General features: G+C 37.1%; 1 long non-coding RNA gene across 1 annotated transcript in view; it reads left to right on the top strand.

Moving 5' to 3' along the window:
• The window catches only part of LOC117110939, a 29,776-nt gene that overhangs the window by 1,777 nt on the left and 5,975 nt on the right, over positions 1-22,024 (top strand). The window contains exon 2 of the long non-coding RNA XR_004445789.1: positions 16,483-16,578. This is a non-coding gene — a long non-coding RNA (uncharacterized LOC117110939). The remainder of the gene's footprint in view (positions 1-16,482; positions 16,579-22,024) is intronic.

A 22,024-nucleotide genomic window follows, 5' to 3' on the forward strand; every position in this document is an offset into this window, starting at 1 on the left:
TTTTTCAAATTTTCTTCTCTTCATAAAACTGTTGTAAGTCCATATATAGTCATGATATGCCTATATATGGTCATGATGTGCCTATATATGGTCATGATGTGATGTCATCGTGACCATGTTTAGGCATGTCACATGTTTTTGTCATACAAAATTTGAGATTCAGGACCAAGGCACTTGTTAGCCCCTTGGCTAGCAGCTACTACTATTGATTGATGAAAATTCATTAATTAGATGATCTTGATATATTTATTTCAATAAATTGATGATGTCTCATTATTTTATCGATTGATTTGATTGATTGACTCCATGATTGAATGAATACGATTGTAATTGTGGAGCTGCTTAGCTCAGTCGGCTGTTAGTGCCACTGTGTGTGCGCTGAACCGTTGAGATCTCTGATCCCGGTTCAATTCCCATCACTGCTCTCCTTGTATTTAAACTGGAGGGCTGAAATACAAGTTACGAAAGCGCACCGTCTTTCGGATGAGACATTTGAGCCGTTGGTCCCGTGTGCATAGTGCACGTTAAAGAACGCAGTCTCTTCGGAAAATACGGGATTGTCCCCCGATGTACTGCCCAATCACCACCAGAAGGACGCCATTAATATAAGTCTTCTTCAGACTTTCGTGGGATATCGTTAGTGTTTACACCGAATTCATCCATTGATTCATTGATTAATGTTTTAATATACTGTGCTGATTTTACTTAGGCCTATGTATACATCGGACGGTTTAGGCCTTTTCCACACTTTAAGTGGTTGCAGTCGTGAATGCTGTTCACTCTTTACAGATTCAAGATATTAATAAAGGGCCTAACAGTAGGGAGTAAAGTTATTGTTCCAAGGAAGTTTTGAGTTTAATATTTACATTGCTTCCAAAGTTTTTGGTAAGAATTTTGTTTTCCAGTTTTGTTTAGATCACTAGGCCTATAGGACAAATTTGACTTCTGTTCCTGGTTATTTAGTTTCCTGGTGTTTGAGGAAAGATTGTAATTTTAATAATGTGTTGACCGGATTAAAAATATTTAGATTCGAATTTCGAAGAATTTAAATCGACTGGTTTGGAAATTGTTCCTTCAATATTACTCACTGTATCACACAGACCAACTCGATTCCGAGTTATGTGGAACAAAATTTATGTATTGTTATTTGGAATGGAGTTGTGATTCAAATCGAAAATTTACGGGTTTAATGTCCATGTTGCTCATTCCTCGTAATCAGCTACCGGTATGCCCTGTTGAATTGAAACATCCGGAACACGCCCCTCCTGTGTTGGCTAGCTATTTGAACGGTTATAACAATAATTTACAACAGAAACGGGGCCAAAACAAATCACGGTTAACACAGTATTCTTAAAAGGATTTTTAGCGCAAAGGGGTTATGTATGATTTTAACCATTTAAAAAATAAACCAGTTATTTCGCGTTATTCAGTGAATAACCAAAGAATTACGCATGAGTATTGGGGTTACGGTATGTGCTGGTGTAAACGCATTTTTGTGACGCCCTTCAATCATCATTATAGCTGTTATAATCGATCTATCTTTGAAAAAAAATCAATGACGCGCTTAATGGAACATAAATGTCAGATATATACGTTAACCGTAATAATATTATCTCGACTAAATTGTTTTTTTTTTTTTTTTTGTTAGTTTGTTGTGTCATTATTGTCTAAACTCGTGTTCCCGCCATTTTAAACTACGGTCAGCCTACCGATCAACAAGACAAATTATATTGTCTTTCATTATATATAGGCCCACGTTCTGTTGAGTTTTTGCTATATCATCATCGAATTAAAGACCAATGATGCGTATTATCGCAGAAATGATTACACGAACACAATCATTAATACGGTATTGATTATCGTTAACGATTAATTGTTAAATTTGAAAAGATACCAAAATATATTGATATTGATCAATGATTGATTGAAGTGTATTAGAAGTTTTCTGTTCAGATAACCACATAGGAAGTATCTGTGGAAAAGGATCTTAGTGCGTGGTTTAGGTTGTTTCCATTCAGTCATGGCCAGTCTGTCTGTGCGATTACTGATAGAGCTGACCTTCAATCAGTTAAAGTAAGCTTAGTTCTGACATGGTTCTGATGAGGTATAAGCGTAAGTGGTTCTGTATAATATCGCTTGTTTATTCAAGATTCCAGAGATACTTTTGTGAAATTAAAATAAAATTTGATGTCTCTGAATTCAGTAGATCATTTTTATTCAACAATGTTGAGCATCTTTGCTCTTTATGAAGAAAAATGGTTTACCATAAATATTTATTGATTGAGGCGAACACGAAACTACTTTGTGAGATCATGTTCCTCTTCGATATATTTCATCATCAACATCACGAGACAATGTGATCACAACTCGTCAGTCGCTTCTTTGTGACCCGGTTCCTGAGAATATCGAAAGGTTATAACAACTGTTATTGACTTAACAGAAACTATTACAATTTCATTAAGTTATTCGTGATATACTTCCAAACACGACTATGAGAATTCGAATTATCCACGCGTTTAAAACACGGTCTACTGGAATAAGTTCAATACTCGTGTTGTTGATCTTTTCAAAAGTGGCAACTTAAATTGTATACAGGACTATTATACTAATAGGCCTAAATAATAATAATAATAATAATAATAATAATAATAATAATAATAATAATAATTAATAATAATAATAAATAATAATAATAATAAATAATAATAATAAATAATAATAAATAATAATAATAATAATAAATAATAATAATAATAATAATAAATAATAATAATAATAATAATAATAATAATAATAATAATAATAATAATAATAATAGTGTAGTTTTATATAGCGCACATATCCATCTAATGTAAGATGCTCAGGGCGCTAGATATGTGGACTATGAACTCGATCAATGACTTTTTTCGCCCATAATAGTAGAATAAGAAAAACACCATCAGTTTTAAATATGCATTCACCAGACCTAACCCGACCAATACTTCCAATTTTCACGAAGACCCGTCTGATTTTAGAGGTCCTCTTCCCTGAAATCTTGTTTTATTGCTCCCTATCCTTCGCGCTATCACTTGTATTTTATAAGAAGACCGAGGCTGAATTGCTTAAAACATATGAACAAAATAAGAACAACTTGAGGTGCAAAATAAGAGTATTTAAAAACAAATTAGAAATGAACCGAAATCAAGCTAGTCACATAAATAGTGTATAAACTAAGACTCATGTGATTTCTTCCGTCTCAGAAAAAGCTACAGAGTATCATGATGTATTTAATAATGATTTTCAAAAAGGCAACTGGAATTGAGATGATAGAGCAATGACCGGGCGAAAGAAAACAGAAATTTATTATAATGTTCAAATGATATAAACGTGGTTGACAGAGAGCCCTTAGCAACAATCAACACAACTGAAAAAGGTATACCCTGCTATATGGTCATAGGTAGTCGGAAAACCTACAGTAAACTTAGCCTACAGTTAGGCCCATAGGTGACAAATGCGACGCGTACAGCCCGTAGCATAATTAAGAGTGATGTATGCATTTTGCAGCCTGTAGCCATAGTTTACGTGCTGTAAAATTTAGCATGAGCATTTAATTCGTCTTGTCTCTTTTCATTCAAATTCATTTCATGTAGGCCTCCTATATACCCACGTATCCTTCTTCCGCTCTTATCCTTATTTCCGTAATATTTATTAAGCTGGGTTTCCATACGATCGCTACACTCTATCGCTATCGGTGATGCTGATTGGTCGGTTGAATCAGGGCGCCTTCTCTATTGCGTCGGGAACTGCTTCGCAGTGCAACGATTGAATTGGTCATGAAAACAGTGTATCGACAGTGTAGCATTGTAAAGAAACCAAGCTTCGGATAGGCGACGGCTGCATTCTCATCCCCCTCCCCAGCATCGAAAAAGGCACACAAATCTGCTATTTTTAATAATGATGGTTTTAAAACTTAAATATTTATATTCTAACTAGTAATCTATCGTTGGGCCAGTGTTTGAACCCTCGGAACCCCATCCTGAAGCTGCAATCCAAATGTCTCTAGCCCTTGACCCCTCCGGGGATTCCAGGCGACCCCATAGCCCATTGATCCATATTTGCACACCCCTGCACCTTCCCCTCCATCCATGGCAATCCTTCATACGGCCATTGCAACTATTCTGTTATGTTTACATATTATGCCTTCATGATATAATTTTGAAAGGTCGTGCTACTTCTGGCAAAACCCCACGTAGTCCCCATAGGTCACTCACACATCGGTGAGATTTTACGGTTCTGGCACAATTAGTGAATTCTAAACCCTTTTATTAAACTCAGTGCACGCCATACCAAATTTAATAATCCAATCTTCAAATTATTTCGCTCGTTGGTGAAAAGTAATATTGGACTTCAAGTGGAAAGTCTAGTGTGTGTGCAGCGACATGATTTAGAGGACGGTTATGTTTCAGGGGTGGCGCCAGTGGGGGAGGGGGGGGGGGGGGGGGCTGTCGGGGAGAAAAACCACAATTCGTCGGGCAGAAAAAAAAAAGAATTATATGTATTTTGCACATATTAGTAGACATTTTCAGCTCCGCTCCACCACGCCCACTTTACTCTCGTCGGAGAAATCTTCCCCCTCTTCGGGGACATCTCTCCCAACCCCCTCCCCCTGTCGGGGACCTCGCGCCCTCCCCCAGTCGGGCAAATCCTGGTGCCACCCCTGTTATGTTCTGTCATTGTTTTCAATTCACCTATAGGGGCCTACCAGTGGCGGATCCGGAATTCAAAATAGAGGTGGGGGGGGGGGGCCGCAGAGTGGGACTTAGCTCCACCATGGCTGAATACTTGTGGTTATGGCACCTCTAGATGTAATGGTCGAAAATAGGACTCTCAGGCATAGGTTTCAATTAAAAGAATGTTTGGGGTGGCGGAAGCTGCTGAACCCCCATTTAGGTCCATTTGAGTGAGCTAGTGTGCTAAAAATCATAATAAATAGGCCTACCTTCTGGTAATTTCTTATCTCGCGATACAATCTTAGGGCCTGACCACTCTTGAATACATGTTTTGGTATCCCTGACTTGTTTGAACAAACTCAGTGCAAATCTTCATTATTATCACTGAGGGTTAAAGCGGCTTTCTCATTTAATTTCTTATTTTGATGTCATCGCAACTAAGAAGGTCTACAACAATTTAAAAATGGGTTAGATGGCACAGGCCTACTTGAAAAATTGTAGATTTATTCAGCTGAGTGTGAAGATTATGCCATTGTTAAGCAAAAACAAATCAATGACAAGTTATATAAGGGCCACTTTAATTTAGTATTCGAATTCTGTCGAGATACGATTCAGATAGATGTATGGTAAAGCCGTTTAGCCTGAAGATTTGGAGTTCAATCGCGCCGCCGAGTGCGATAGCGTACAGTAATACTTTAGCATGTTTGCAGGCTTTTGTTACAAAGACTGCCTAGTCTAATAATTAAAGTGAAGTATTATTATATTTATTTGGCAGGAACTGGAAACCTTACGATCCATATGATTAAACATGATAATGGCATTCTGTGTTATTTCCACAAGGGTCGGCTTGGCATGCAATAATTCATGTAAACTCCACTCCAACATAGGGGTCTAACATTCCACAGAATGTCTCACAGCGTATTGTGTACATACTCATATTTCATAGCTATATATTTTCCTCGATGTATTATTAACACTTCATCCGTTATCGTGCTTGTGGAATGGGGAGTATTCGGCATTTACTGGACTTTGGTCGGACTCAATAAGCGAATTAATTATAGGCCTATAATGGTTACGATAATATGAGGCATATTATTATTATTATCATTATTATTATTAATATTATTATTATTATTATTATTATTATTATTGCAAGTCAAAAAATCATGGCTTTACAGCACTGTAACGTGTTTTTATGCTAGAAATCGGAGATAAATTTTGGTTTAAGTTATGGAGTTTGTCTTGCATAATGCAAATGGCGGATCCAGGAATTCGAAATAGAAGGGGCCTATGGGAAGGATTTCGACAAATGGTGAGTCTAGACCACCGCAGCCCCGCCATGGTTGGGGCTGAGGTAAGAAAATTTATGATTATGGCACCTCTAGGTGGCAGGAAATGGCAGTCACAGATATTTGATCAATATTTCGCCCCCCTCCCCCCTTTGAATATGTCACTGAATGTCTATATTTTTAACTAATTGATTGGTCTGGCAGGGCTGGGTGCACTTATTGGCCGTCTGGTACTCTGGGAGAACAGATCACCGTAAAAATGTAGATTAAAAATATTTAATGGTTCTGTTTATTAAACAATATTTGGTTTGCTTCGTGTTGTTCAAAGCATTAGCATACTGTGTTGTAGGCCTAAGCCCCAGAATTGATAGGTCTTTTTCTCCCACAGATACAGACTTGATGTAGACTCTCACAATTTACCTTCAGTCTACCCGAAAGTAGCCTATTACTTAAATCTATAATGCGCAAACAACATTAAAGGCCAAAATACTACTATTTTTCTATAAAATAAGGTAATTTACTGTTTCTCAGTGATTCTATGCTTAAGTTATTCACAATACCTATGATATACTGGCATCGTTGAAATTGTTTTATGAGGGACTTAAGAATGGAGTACCGCTGTCTCTTATACACATCTAGATGTGTATAAGAGACAGTCTCTATTGCGTCGGGAACTGCTTCGCAGTGCAACGATTGAATTGGTCATGAAAACAGTGTATTCTTTTTTTAACAAAAATGGATTCAAAGGTTAATTAACGTTAAAAATATATTCATATATAGAATTACAGTTGTTGGCACGTCAGTACTATGCATATATCAACACCATGATGACCGCATGAGCTAATTGAGTGCCTGTTTTGGATTGTGTGGATTTTATAGACTGTTAATGATTTATTTGGGTAAGATTTGACAAGGGTATGCAACGGTTGGTGCGTACAGATCCTGGTTAGTATTACAAGTGTGTGAAAACATTACAAACGCGGCAACTGTGCCGTAGAGACTGAAAATGATACCTTCTATATTATGTGTTTTACTGTTTATAATTACCAAGCCGGAGTATCAGCAACACGTTGTTGACGTGACACACGGGCCAATTTCTAATCATCCCCACTACTGCAGCATCAACCCATAGGCATACTGACGCGTTTTTTGTTTTGTTTTTGTTACTACGGAACGCGGGACACTTTATGCTAGGCTATAAAGCATTTAGTTGGGTTATTGCAATTCAGACACTGTATGCGACGGTAATAAACCATGGATGTATATAATACCTCCATGATAATACATTGAAATTTTAAATACTGATCCTTGGTCACACGAGAAGAAAATAGGCCTATAATGTAACATCCTAAACATACAATTATTTGTATGAACTTTATCGTATCACCTACATTATTATCATTAAACGCACAAAAAAAAGGAATATATAAAAAAAAAATCCTCATAAAATCGTCAGTTGTGTTCACAGTTATTCAGTTCATTAAAAAATCAAAAACAAAACAAAACAAACAAAAAATGAAAAAAAAAACGGATGAAACGTGGACAAATTATCTGAATATCTGAATAAACTAAAACCCTATGATTATGCATTTGATAACAATACCATTATCGTAATCATAATAATATTTATATTATTTTTATGTGTTTGAGTCAGGAAAATATCATAGTAGTGATATTTTGCCCTATACCTGATGTGTTATCGTTACCGAAAAGGTACGTTCGCAAATACTTGCGCAAAAAAAACAAAAAAACAAACAAAAAAAACATTCGCAATACTTGTGAAAACATATTTCGCAAGTGATTTAGCACTAGTCACTAAGCGCAAGGCTAGTTATCTGGAGGCCGTGGGTTCGATTCCCACCCGAATCACATCCGATTTTTTTTTCGCACGTCAGGTAGAGCAAAATATCATTCCTATAATATTTGTATTGTAGGCCTAACCATACAAGGATTATGACATTATCGCATCCATAATTTTAAAAATATTTGTGTTCCAGTGTGCATATATAGGCCTAATGTTACGTCAGTCGATGCTTTTTAAGCTTTAGCTTAGGCATAGGCCTACTGAATTAGTTGCGGAGTCAGATTTAATCAGTTTAAGTCTGCTTATCTTCAAAAATTGATGTTTTTGATATGTGTTTTAATAATGTTAAGCATCGGGGTATTACAGAATATTCTGGATAATTTTTATTGAAGCAGTAATATACGGTATCCAGTTAATAAACAGAAGAATGTATCATAATGTGATACTCGCTTCTTTTCTTTTTTTTAATCGATGAATATGGATTTCATATTCACAAAAAAAATGCAACATTTGAAGCTGTGTCATTGGTTGCGTTGCCGCTCGCTGGCAACGCTGTGATTAACATGATTTTTATCAAGACACTACAGAACATACTGATTGCTTTCTACTGAAATTAGTTAGAAGAAAATGGATTGAGAAACAAAATATCACGGGAGAATAATATTGTTATTTGTATTTTTTTAGTCGTTGTATAGGCTAGAGATTTCATAGCCGCGCATTTCAAAGCAGAAACAAGTTGGAAATTGCGTCAGATTGATTGCGTTTTACCGCTCGCTGTCAACGCAACGTTGCAACTATAATACTAGTGTGAATTTAATCGAGAGACAGCTACACACGTGCCGATTGCTATAGATAAGGCTTACTGGAATTAACTTAAGAAATTGGAATCAAAAAACAAATCAAAAGATATTTGATTATATGTTACTTTAAACCTTTTTTCAATTCCAATCTTGAATTATCATGTATAAGCTAAAACATGCGAAATTGGCACTGCCTTATCGAACGTCATTTAGACACTCTTGAAGATATTGAAAATAATAATTTGCTAAGTTTATCACAACCATAAAATGATAACAGTCTATACAAAGAGTATGAAATTGTAGTCTATATGGAAGGAAAAATAAAAATGATAAAGTAACTATCACAGTCATATGATAATTATGAAAGTGATGTTCATTATACTATACTATGTGAGTTGCTTTGTTAATTTAATCTTTTACTTTCATAATGCATCACTTTAAGAAAGTTAAAAAATGAAAAAAGAAGGCAAATCTCTTAGTGGTTGTAATTATTAAAGTGATTCCGCAATCATAGATAGTACTTATGTCTATCAATAATTTATAATATACCACTAATAGTCATATTATGTGGTAATATTAATTTATATTAAACTATTGTTTCATAATCTAGAAGATATCTCAAAAAATATGTCAGCCCTACCACGACTTCATAAATCTTGTGAAAGGTCAAACGAATCTGGCTGATTGTGCTCCCTTCAAGACATTAAAGTTTACATCGTATACTCGTATGTCATAGTCCTTAATGATCACTGTTTTGCTAAACTTTTTATAGAACATCACTATTCGTAGGCCTACATTAATCATATATTAGAATAACAATGTTCTCTTCCTGTAATGTACGTACATTAACAGTCCCATCCGCTCGGTCCCCTTCTTCTCGACTCCGATCTTCTTTGCAGAGAACCTTAAATCTGTTGTCATTTTAAAGGTTTTGAAGTAGAAGGGTTGCAGGGGCGGATCCAGGGATGCCCGAAAGGGGTTGGGGGGGAGTGGGGCCGATCGCGATAACACTACCCTAGGGGCAATACCGTAGCCAATATTTTCAAACAGTGCAGGGACAACATCAGGGAGGACCCACTTTACGCGTAAATTCAAATAATGTGGACACAGTTTCTTAAAAATTGACCCATTTTAAAATACGAAACTCTGGACCCATTAAAATTCTACCCATTTTATGGTAAATATGAGAAATCTGGACCCATTTTTCATAAAGTGGACTCTTTATGCATGAAATTGCATAATTTGGACCCATTTTTAAAATGTGAACCCATTTTTTGTGCGGACTCATTAGAAAAATTGTGTGGGACTGTCCCAATAGATGGCCAGAGCATTGCCTGGTGGTGTGGGAACATGCCACTGCGAATTAAATGTTTGTGTTCTAAACGCCCGAAAATAATCTCTGAGGCGTTTTTGGCAATCAATTCTTCTCTTTCTCTCTGCTTCTTTCTTTTTTTCTTTTTTTTCTTTTTTACATTTCAAAGGGGGAGGGGGCGGGGCCGGCTAAGGCTCTGTCCACACTATCAAATTGTATGTGACAAATATCACCATGCCCTTGGGCATATCACACAAACTTGTCGCACAGTTTGATAAGTGTGTGGACAGAGGTTTAGGCCTATAAAAGTCATTTTGTTGCAGTTCACATGTTAGGGTGGGTAGATACGGGGGTAGACACCACAATCCGTGTGCATAAAAAAATTAAGCTATAGAGCCAGTGGGAGAGAAGCGTTCAAAGGTGAAGGTTGCTCTAAAAACGGAAAAGCAAAAGTAGTTTCAGTAGATGTAAAGTTGTTTTATGTTAATAGGATTATGTCTGTATTAGAATAACATAATAAGGCCTATAGATATTATTATGATCAAATTATACGTAGGCCTACATGATATTGTATAGGCCTAGTCCTGATCAGTAGAGATATGGTGATTACATAACTAAATGATGACACGCGCGTACTAAATTCGAAGTACACTTACAAAGTTATATCGACTTATAGCCTGTACATAAGATCTACATTGCACTTAACCTTAACTAATGGTCATTGTAGCAGACTATTTGTATATGAAGAGGCTTTAAGTGCTTCTAATACGACCCACCTACATCACAAAGGTGTTTTTGCAATTAGGATTTACTTGGACTAGATCACTCCGCTACCTGGTAAAAACAGCTACGTTTGGCAGCGTGTCAAGAAAAACATTAGTAAATATAGATATTCAAACCTGAAGTGTATCTTGTCGTGATTTCTTTTGAAAGAGGTTAACAAATACATAGACCTTGATGTTGTTTATTCTTTTGGGGCTTCCCCAAACTGAATACTATTCCTTCATGCATAGTGTTTTCGATGCAAATGTCACTTGATACTGTATACCGTCTGCTACAATAGTATATGAAAAACCCCTCAATTAAAACACTGAATAGCTCATTTATATGGTTCAAATAAGTTATTAACTTTCAATAATAGGCCTACAATGAGATGTCGAAGGAATTTTAAAAATCTGACTTGTGCAGCTGGCTTTATAAAAAAAAAAGCAATATTAATGAAACCAACTCGGGAAAGAATGAAATTCACTTTTGACTTTAGAATAGACCTATATCAATTTAAAGGTTTAAATGAAGAAAAATTGAAGAATGGTTAAAGGATATATTGAGAATGAATGTATAAAAATATATAAACAAAAAAACGTACGAATGATCTTGAACGGACGAATACAGAAATGAATGATTGAATAAATGCATGAATAAACACTGTAAATAAGTCAGTAAAACTATTAATTATGTTTGTTTATTTACATAATTGTTGTTGCAACTGAGAGGTGAGGCAAACAAAAGTTTATTACCGTATAATTATAGGATTGGTTTATTCAATGTCACGACCTGTGACGTACGCCCTATATATTATAGGTTTTATTGTAGTAAATTCTATCCCTGGATGTCCTCTGTTACAGTTACCGTAAGCAACTGTTTGTTACCTTAATAAAGCTTTTTGATCAGCTGCTTCGTTACAAAAGAAAACGGAAAATACAGCATTAGGCTTTGCTGAAACCCCTAAATTGGGACGCCGAGTCAAGGCTATTCCTGCCTTCGCATGCATTTACAACAAGGAACTGGCTTATTATTTTAGTTAGTCCTTGTTTAGGATGCTCTAATTTTGTGGCGACTGATATTTGTTTAAACGAGGAAATGATGTAAGCCGAAATAATAAGCGAGCTTTTGTATTTAACTTTGGTATTGGAATATTCTTGTTTAAGCGGCTGCGCCCCGTTAACTTTAACGAGGCCGATCCTTCAACAACAGCTGATGTAATTTTGGATCATCCCAAGCCCATAAACCAGAATGATTGGGAAGTAGTTATTTAGTCGGGAGAAAAATATTGTTTTTTACAAATAATATAATAATTCACAGTGCAGTCACCTTATTTGGTATAAGGGTTGGTCGGTGTGGTATAGTCCATAGTCCCACTAAATGATTGCTCTTTGTCACCCAGTAGTTGGGCTATCCATTAATTAGGCATACCGCATATGAATTATGATTTTGATCGAAGAGTGGTATTTTCCTTGTATTTCTCTCTTGATCAAGGTGATAGTTCCATATGCGTTTTTGCTCAGGCCTTCAAGAGGTGATAGGCCTTAATATATATTTAATTGTGCCTCTTTGGATTCTTACAAATTTTATAGATTAATTGCAATACCAGTGTCATAAGAGCTGGTGGCGATCTCATGAGAGTATGAGAAAATCAATAAACTAGCGGTTGAATAAACACATAGTTTCACTAAGATTATAATAACGGTGAATTAATTAATATTAGACTGTTACAAATATAATCTATTGATCATAAAAACAAAGAAATATCCGGTATATTCCTGCAGTAGTCCGAGGATGCTTAACCTTATCAGGTACCAGTGCCGTAATATGGTTTAGGCCTAAATAAATTCTCGTGCTGATTACTGCAAAATGCGTAACATTTATTGGTGAGCCGAATGATATATAATGACACAGTAGTAGGTCACCAAAACAACTGTAGTTGCTTAAGCATAATGTAGCCTGGGAGCATTAAGTCGGTACATGTTCTATCGTGTTCATGTGTTTAGTTACGGTACTCTACCTCTGCATATTGAGACATTTGTGAGGCCTCTGTGAGATAATCGTCCCTGTGATTGACCACAGTGCCACTGTTGACTGAGACATCTCGTGAGGCCTCTGAGATCCATGTGAGGTCACTCTGAGGCTTTGACGAGTGTGCCATTGTTGTGCATCCTAAGACTTTTGTTTGACGTCTGTGAGATCCCTGATTGACCACTGTGCCAATGTTGGCAGACATCTTGTAAGGCCTCCAGATCCATGTGAGGTCACTCTTAGGCTTTGACCAGTGGGCCACTGTGTACATCTTAAGATATTTTGTGAGACCTCTGTGTGATCCTTAGTTGACTACAGTACCAATTGACAGACATCTTGTAATAAGGCCTCTAGATCCATGTGAGATCACTCAGAGGCTTTGACCAGTGTGCCACAATCTGCTGTGCATCTTAGGACATCTTTGAGTACTCTTTGAGTCTATTTTGTAACTGTAGTGCATCGTAAAGCATGAAGAGGACTCTTTAAGGTCAGTGAGGCTTTGGCCACTGTGCCAGCTCTGTTCATCTTAGGGCAACTTATGAGGCATATAAAATGATCTTTTGAGGTTTAGACTATAAGACACGTAACCTATCTTGTGAGACGTCCAAATAGAAAATCCTGGTGCACCACCTTCATGCAATTAACACACTCACGTCCTGATGTAGCGGATGCATCTATTACAGGCCCCATTTAATTTTAATACCAACTCGGTATCACTTTACGTTCTAATAATTTTGTCCACACCATCCAGCTGGTAAATTAATAACAAACCAACAATAGTATTCATCCATTTTAAATTGGTGAACTGACTTATCAATTACATTAATTAACTAAAAGCCAAGATTAAAGAAATTTAATTGCAAACTTCTATGTGGTCTCTCCAGATAAGATCTCTTGTTGACGAGCATTGTCAGATAATCTTTGTGGGACCATGGTGGGACTAAATTAATGTTCATTACCCAGCTTGTTCCATGTCCCCAGAGTATTCACGACTAATTTGTAGAGTATGACGGTTGTCCATTTAGTTATAGGCCTACATGTTGTTGACCTAGTGCAGACCCACGAGACTTCAAGTATCTACCCACTTAATACCAAACACGGTAAATGTTTACCTATTCACTCTTTGAAGAATATGCTTTTGAACTATTAATTCACTTCTGCTTATACTAATATGCTTGCCGAATATATATAATGGTTAAACCATACAAAAAAAATCGACGCCAATTTGATTGGTTTTTGTTTTGTTTTGTTTTCTTTGGTTTGGTGGTTCCAAAAATCACAAATGATGCGATAAGATTTTTCTGAAGGTCGTTATAAACAACAGAAAGTTTGTGTGCCTTTGGAAAATTTTATTTTGTTGTTGAAGGTGTTTATGTCACGCGAGCTTTGAGTTGTTTTGATTGGCCTAATTAACTTTCCGGGGAAAACTATTATTTTTTTATAGAAAGTATGGAATAGAATACCTCATAAAATAAGACTCTGCCTTGTGAGGTACCACTGAGGAAAATTGAATAAATATAAATCTATTATAATAGTCTTCTGTCAAATTCTGAGAGGCTCTTTTTGCATTCTCACAACACCGCTGTATTTGACTAGGCCTATAATATACCAGTAGTGCAATATTAGGGGTTGGAAGAAGCCTTTTCCAGGAGGTCTGTTTAAACATGGAGGAAATATATCTCCATGGTTTAAATAAGTTTCTTAACCCATCCAATTTTATTTTGCTGTGCATGGATATATCTATCGGTACTGACGTGGGTACTCGGAATTGGTAGTTCTTACTTAAACCGACATATTTGGAGGCCTCCCGAGCAAATGCAACTCGACCCGAACCTTCCGTTTTGAATACATTGCTCAGCGTCGAGGATTGTAACAGTCCCAGTAACAATGGCTCCGGAAGGTGGGTCGCCGTTGGGTGACGACAATTACACCTGTGCAATGTTTTCAAAGTGCCTGGGAAATATTCATAAAAGATTCTTCAGTTTTTTTAACTGCATAATAGTCAAACGCAGGGTTTAGGGGTTTAGCTTATCGAATTCGCTTATTCCAACAGATAGAAGAACTTCATCAAAAACATCAATTTCCTCCGTTAGTAAAATACAAGTATTAGGCCTATGTATAGATCTAGTCATCCATGTGTCCCGCTTGTTTTGGGGCTAAGTAGACCGAACTAATAGACACACGCTAATTCCAACTTTTGGCTTCATTGTTTTCTTAGTGTTTTCACAATCCCCATGCTGTCTCTTATACACATCTTGTGAGATCACTCAGAGGCTTTGACCAGTGTGCCACAATCTGCTGTGCATCTTAGGACATCTTTGAGTACTCTTTGAGTCTATTTTGTAACTGTAGTGCATCGTAAAGCATGAAGAGGAACATTTCGAAACATTTCCCCAATTGAATGAGCGAATTTAGAACACAATAAGGATAGTATAAAACTTGTTTGTGTGTACTGTGTTTTCGACAGTTTACAATAAAATTCATTCTGTTTAGTTTACTTTACAACATTGAAGGTTATACATCAAAACCACTCACTACCTGAAACTGTTACTCATGAGCTTCTGAATGAGCCCTTTGTTTGCTGTTCTGTTCTGTGCTTTCTTTGTATGTTTTGTTATATTTTATTCTGATGTGCTCTCTTCAAATTGATTTGAATATCTGTAATTACTTGCGGTAATTATTAGGCCTATGCGACCGTTCTTAAATTCTTCTTAATACTACAGTAATAGCCTTATATAGTACCTCTGTGATAATTGCATCCCCGTCGTTAGGCATAATTCCCTTTCTGAGCTATTGTTATCCATTTCTTTGTGGTATATTTTTCTTGTCGATGGTAGTTAATTTAAATAGAACTATTATATAACGTGCAATGTTCAGTAAGCCCCTGAATAATCTTATAGTCAAGGTCACGAACGAAAAGGGTACCGGTAACAGGCCTAATCGCTTGGATTTACATGTAGGCCTACTATAGTACTAGTAGGCCTAGTGTCTTTCGTTTGCGCCTCCTTATGAGCACTAGTACTACCGCTACCACTACTACTACTCAAAATGAAAGCAGGCGATTAATATTATATATTGATTTAGTAATAATAATAAACAAGACGAGAAATTATTAATTTACTACTACTATATACAACTACAGGCCTATACTGTTATACTATCCTAATAATGACCTTTATAATAATGACCGTAATAATAATTATGAACTCTGTTATCACTATGATATCAGGTATCGCTCCAAGTTCCAAACTACTTAAACAACAGAGGAGTTATTAAATATTTGATTGATTTACAATACTCCCAGTGCAACCCATCTTCTAATTAGCATGCATCATTAACCCTCATTACCGCCACGGAGCAGTCCAAAGCTCTTCTGTATCCATTTAATTAATAATTTTTATATAGTGTCAGGTTACTAATATCCGTCTGTCATTTACTGCAGCCGTTAATTATACAAACACCCATAAAATATCGATGCAGTCATAAATATTATTAAAATTCAAATTTTGTTAACAAAGTTGTTATATTATATAAGATTCCGGGGTCATTGCTACTTATCAAAATCGCACAAAATATTTGTGCAAAAAGATAGATATCGGTTGTTTTTCCCATGTTTTTCCCCAATATCCATCTTTCTTCCAATAGATATTCTACAGCTATTACAGACGCGTATAGGTCGTAATTAGTAAAAATAAAGTTACAGCTCAGTTATGAGACGCGTTTGTAACTTAATTTAAACGCGAAATGACGATTATTTGCACTTAATTATTTACAGCAAAAACATGCGATGCCTTTATCTTACAAGAACTGAAGCAACAGAATGACAACACAAGAGAACCAAGCACACAAACTACCAAGATCAAGGTCAAAGGTAAAACTTCGTCAAAAAAATGAAAATTATAAGGACACGAGCTTGCTACGATCTGTATTACTTTAAGTTTAGATTTAGACGTCGCGTTTTCAGTGAACATCTTCCCTTTCTGAATTTCTTCCCACAGGATCAATTAGTTATCTTGTTTCCTGTTGTTGCAGGACAAAGTAACGGACATTATGATTATTTTATGATATTTTTTAAAGATGAATTACACCATGAGGAATTAAAAAATAATCGCAGAAATTAAAATTGAAGTTGTATGGCTTATTTTGAATGATCACTGAATTTGTCAACGTGAGCAACACCCCAGTGTATCGGAAAAATATCGTTTACCCTGAATTTCAGATCGTTAACGTCGAAATTTTATAAAAAATCATTCCCAGTGCTTTCAGGACTTAAGTGAACAATCCCATCATGCTCCACAATTGCTCATGAATTTTTCGTCATAGTTTTAAAGATCTTATAATTTCCAAAATGTTTTCTAATAAGCGTACAGACATGGTGACTGTCGTGGAAACCTGTAAAGAATCACCGCTCTAATTTTGTCGAAGATGGTAACTTCGAAATTAATTTTTATATTGTTTTCAAACAATTATCTTTATGTCAACGTTCTCTCTTATATTCTATAATTAGCATCTCTTATTTTTAATACATTAAAGTTATATTTTTTATAGAGGTCTAGTAGTGGTTTAAGGAATGTTTTCGTTTTGTTTAATTATCGGCTTGTGGTTTAAGACATCCGCTTGTATACACATTTTTAACTGTGTTAAAACACGCGAAACTAATTTTTTTTTTTTTTTATGTTTTTCGATTTCGTTGTTATATATAGACCTATTGTATGCTTCCTCTTTCCTGTCTCGTTATTTCCTTTGTTCGAAAAAAATATATATATTTCCCTTTATCTGTTTCATGGGCCCATTATTTATTGAGGGGAATTGTAGCTTGGTGGTGAAGACCCTCGTGTTTTAATCCCAGGGTCCTGGGTTTAATTTTTTTGTTTTTATGGCAACATGATCCTGTAAGTTGTGAGAATAAATCCTGTTGGAGGAATGATGGGATGAGCCATAAGCTAAAGTTACGAACTATGATGTCATGCGTAGAAGACCTGTCTAGAAAGAGCTTAAAAGTCAACAATCTGTTACTTGTAATAGACCTAATAATAATAGATGGATTATATAGCGCAAATAAACTTGTAGAGTTACTCAAGTGCATTGCCAACACAGAAAGCGGGATGGGTTATGAGTTAACAGTAGCAAAAAAATGAACTGCAGTGTGGCAAGCAGCCTATTTTTTCTTTATCGTCGACCCCCCCCCCCCCCGTCCCAAAAAAGTGACAACTCCACCCATAACAGTCATAATGAGAGTATATGTAGGGCGTTTGTATGTTTTGTGACTTTGGCCTCTGCCTAAAATTAACATTGTTAAATTAAATTTACTTACAATTTATGTAAAGAAAATTGAAGTTAACAAAGTAGACCAACAAAATATTAGACATTAAATGTAATAATAGTAGGGCCTACAATGAAAAAATATATTTTGTGACATAAAACAAATGCTGAGGAACACATATTTTGTTTAACATTGAGATTATTAAAACATCTAGAAAGAAAGTAGGCTAAAAAGTATTGCACACTAAGCTATATCGAAGTTAATACAAAAAAAGCTCTCAAAGACATTTTTTTATTAGAATTTTTTCATTTATTAATTTTTGAAGACATATGACATATTTGAAGATTAAATATTGTACCGCGTTGCTACTGACATTATGTAGGTTTTTTTTTTATTTGGCACATTATAAATATTTGTATGTGAGTTAGGCCCACTGGCAAGGTTCGAGATTATGCCCCTCGGTGAAGTTGTCAGTTAACTGACAAATACAGGCTGCAGTAGCATTCATATCAAAACTCCCTAATTAGACCTAGCCTCGATCTTTGTCAATTTCAAGATTGCTATTTTCTGTAAACATCTATTTTCTGTTTTCGTTGAAGAATGTCAGTTCGCCACACAATAAAAACAATGTAGGCCTAGCTGTGAATTTGTGGTTGAGGTGCAAGTCTTTATTCTCCGTGTCCCTGGTTCAATCCTATTTATTATAAACATCTATTTGTTTTCTCTTGTCGCTGAAGAATGTCAGTTCAGGTTGTCCACACAATATAAATACAATGTAGCTGTGTGCTGTGCATTGTGGCTGAGGTGTAGGTCTTTATTCCCAGTGTCCCTGGTTCAATCATATTTACTGTAAACATCTATTCTCTCTTATCGCTGAAAAATGTCAGTTCAGTTAGCCACACAATATAAAAACAATGTAGCTGTGGAATTATGGTTGAGGTGCACGTGTTTATTCCGTGTCCCCCGGGTTCAATCCTGCTATAGCCCTAAAATACCATACACACATGAGGTATCACCATAAACTCAATTCATCAAACCTTCTTTAAATAAGGCCCAGGTCCACAAGATCAGCATAAGTCGCATTTTTTTTTTCTTTTTTGAGGCCTCTCGATATTGCAGGCAGTGCTCGTGTGTCTTGAGTGCATGTTTAAGTGAAATTTACAAAGATACAAGAGAAATGGGTGCCTGTTTAAAAGAAAACTCATAAGGTTTTTTCTTTTAGACACGCATGCAATCGTGTAAGGACTTGTAATGATAGGCCTGTAAGTTTTATTATAGCAAGCCAAACAGGACTCTGCCCCAGTTAAATATAAATATATATATATATATATATAATATATATATATATATATATAATATATATATATATGAATTCGATCCAACTCGGCCACAAGTCAACTCGGCCACAGTCAACATACTCCTGTCTGGGGATAATTCCAAAATAGTGAATCTGTGCATTCTGATCGTTAGCGTATTGATCTATCATACCCACTCCTGGGTGGAGACAGTACTCCACTTTAGTTGCGTGGTTGACCCAAGAGAAGCCACAGCGAAAGACTCGAACCCTCGATCTGAAGGTTGGGAAAACCCGAATCGTACCGCTGCCCCAACTGCTCCTCATAGCTGCCAGGTTGGCCTGTTGTACTTTCTGATATACAAATAATTTTACACCAAACACGTCCATCACCATCTCTCAATGGAGGTTTACACGGGACATCAACGAAGAATAAACAAGTACCGCTCGATGAATAGACTTTGCCGCTGGCGATTGATGCGGATCAATAGACAAGTGCATTCTCAAACATTAGAGTTTATGTTTTGTTAAAGCCTCCGATGCTGCTTCTAATGAGTTCGTTCATCCTTAGACTGTTAATTTCACAAATCATGGTACTTAGAATGTTTGAAATGGACGTTTTTATTAATACAAATGTATCATAAACCATCATGGTAATTACCGTACGTCATTCAGTGCGTTGTCAATAGAAATACATGCTCTGGTTTTAATAATCATGACAACATTGTAGAACAAACCGAATTATGTCATACCTAAAATTTCAATGATGATTTTTCTTTTTTTATGTTTTTGTTCCTACAATTCTTTTTACTACTAAATAATACCCACGGAGCAGAGCATTCGTACACTGTGCACTCTCCAGGGAACAGATAAGGTTGCAGTTGTGCGATGTGTACAGCCACACAACAAGGTATACCCTCAATGGAGCAGGCCGCACGACTACGTGTATTCCCCAGGGAACAGAGGGTTGCATTCGTGCATTTTCTATGGCCGCACAACTGGGTAGGGAGCAGAGGTTGCATTCGTGCGCTATGCACGGCCGCATAACTAGGTATACTCTCCTGGGAGCAGAGAAGCTTGCTTTCGTGCGCTGTGTACGGCCACACGACTATAATAGATATACCCCCAATGGAGCAGGCCGCACGACTACGTGTATTCCCCAGGAAACAGAGAGTTGCATTCGCTGTCTATGGCCGCACCACTGGGTAGGGAGAAGAAGTTGCATTCGTGCGATGTGTACGGCACAACTCCCCTGGGAACAAAGGGTTGCATTTGCTGTCTATGGCCGCAGGGTAGGGAGCAGAGGTTGCATTCGTGCGCTGTGTACGGCCGCACGACTAGGTATACTCCCCTTTGATCAGAGAAGCTTTCTTTCGTGCGCTTTATCGGTGACACGACCAGGTATAATCGCTCGAGAACAGAGGGTTTTATTCGTGCGCTGTGTCGGCCGCACGACTAGGTATGCGCCCTAGAGACCGCAGAAGGTTGCTTTTGTGCGATGTGTCTACAGGTATCTCCGCAGAGAAATCAAAAGGTTGCATGTGTGCGGCCGCACGACTAGGTACAGCATACTCCCCGGGAAACAAAGGGTTGCATTTTGTACGCTGTGGATGGCCGCACGACTAGGTAGGTAACAGAGGAAGTTGCATTTGTGCGCTGGGTACCGTACCGTACGACTATAGGTATACTCCCCGGGGAACAGAGAGTTGCATTCGTGCGCTGTGTCGGCGGCACGACTAGGTATACAGTAGGCCCTACTCCTTTGAGAACAGAGGGTTTCATTCGTGCGCTGTGTACGGCCGCACGGTTAGGTACCGGTATACTCCCAAGGAAGCAGAGACGGTTTCTTTCGTGCACTGTGTACGGCCGCACGACTAGGTATACTCTCCAGAGAACGCAGAATGTTGCATTCTTGCGATGTGTCGGCCGCACGTTTCTCCGCAGAGAAATCGAAATGTTGTATGTGACCGCTGTGCACGAATATGTACAGTACAGTATATACTTCCCGTGAACAGAGGGTTGCATTGGTGTGCTGTGTATGGCCGCACAACCAGGGAACAGAATGTTGCATTCGTGCGTTTGTGTCGGGCTTACGACTAGGTATACTCCATAGGGAGCAGAGAAGGTGGCATTCTTGCGCTGTGCACGGCCGCACGACAAGGTATCCCTCCTTCCCAGGGAACACAGAAGGTTGCATTCGTGGGCTTACAAGGAGTCTAAAACACAATGGTTTCTTATTCAAATAAAACTGCACTATCATATTGCCATATTATTCTTTAGTACAAGGTACCCTGTTCTTAAGTGCAAGGTAACATCTGTCTTGTGCAACATAAAATAGAGTATAAGACGCAATAATAAGCTATTTTCCAATCATCATAACAATCAGAATCTCTTCTATACAGAAGCAATATCGGCAGACTATAATACGAATGTATTCAAATGCGCGGCAACTCTGAAGATTTCCAGAGAAAGATATTTCATACACGCTAATAATTATTCATTTTTATGCATATCAGTAAGCCGATAATGATCTCGTTAGGTGGGATTTTCATCCCTAGTTGAGGATCAATTACGCCAGTGGCTCGAAAGTAGCTAATTTTGGATGTGTCTTCAGGATCTTCATCTTATAATAACCTCCTCAACATCGTTTGTGAATTCTACTCACCTCCGCGGATCCGATAGAAGCCACCCTGAGGGTAATCACAAGGTTAAACATATAATAAAACTGTTCGAAATGTCACATCCATTCAATGTCTATTT

This window comes from Anneissia japonica, unplaced genomic scaffold, assembly GCF_011630105.1.
Source record: "Anneissia japonica isolate Jap-2015-1 unplaced genomic scaffold, ASM1163010v1 scaffold1511_len2985839_cov193, whole genome shotgun sequence".
NCBI classification, from domain to species: Eukaryota; Metazoa; Echinodermata; class Crinoidea; order Comatulida; family Comatulidae; genus Anneissia; species Anneissia japonica.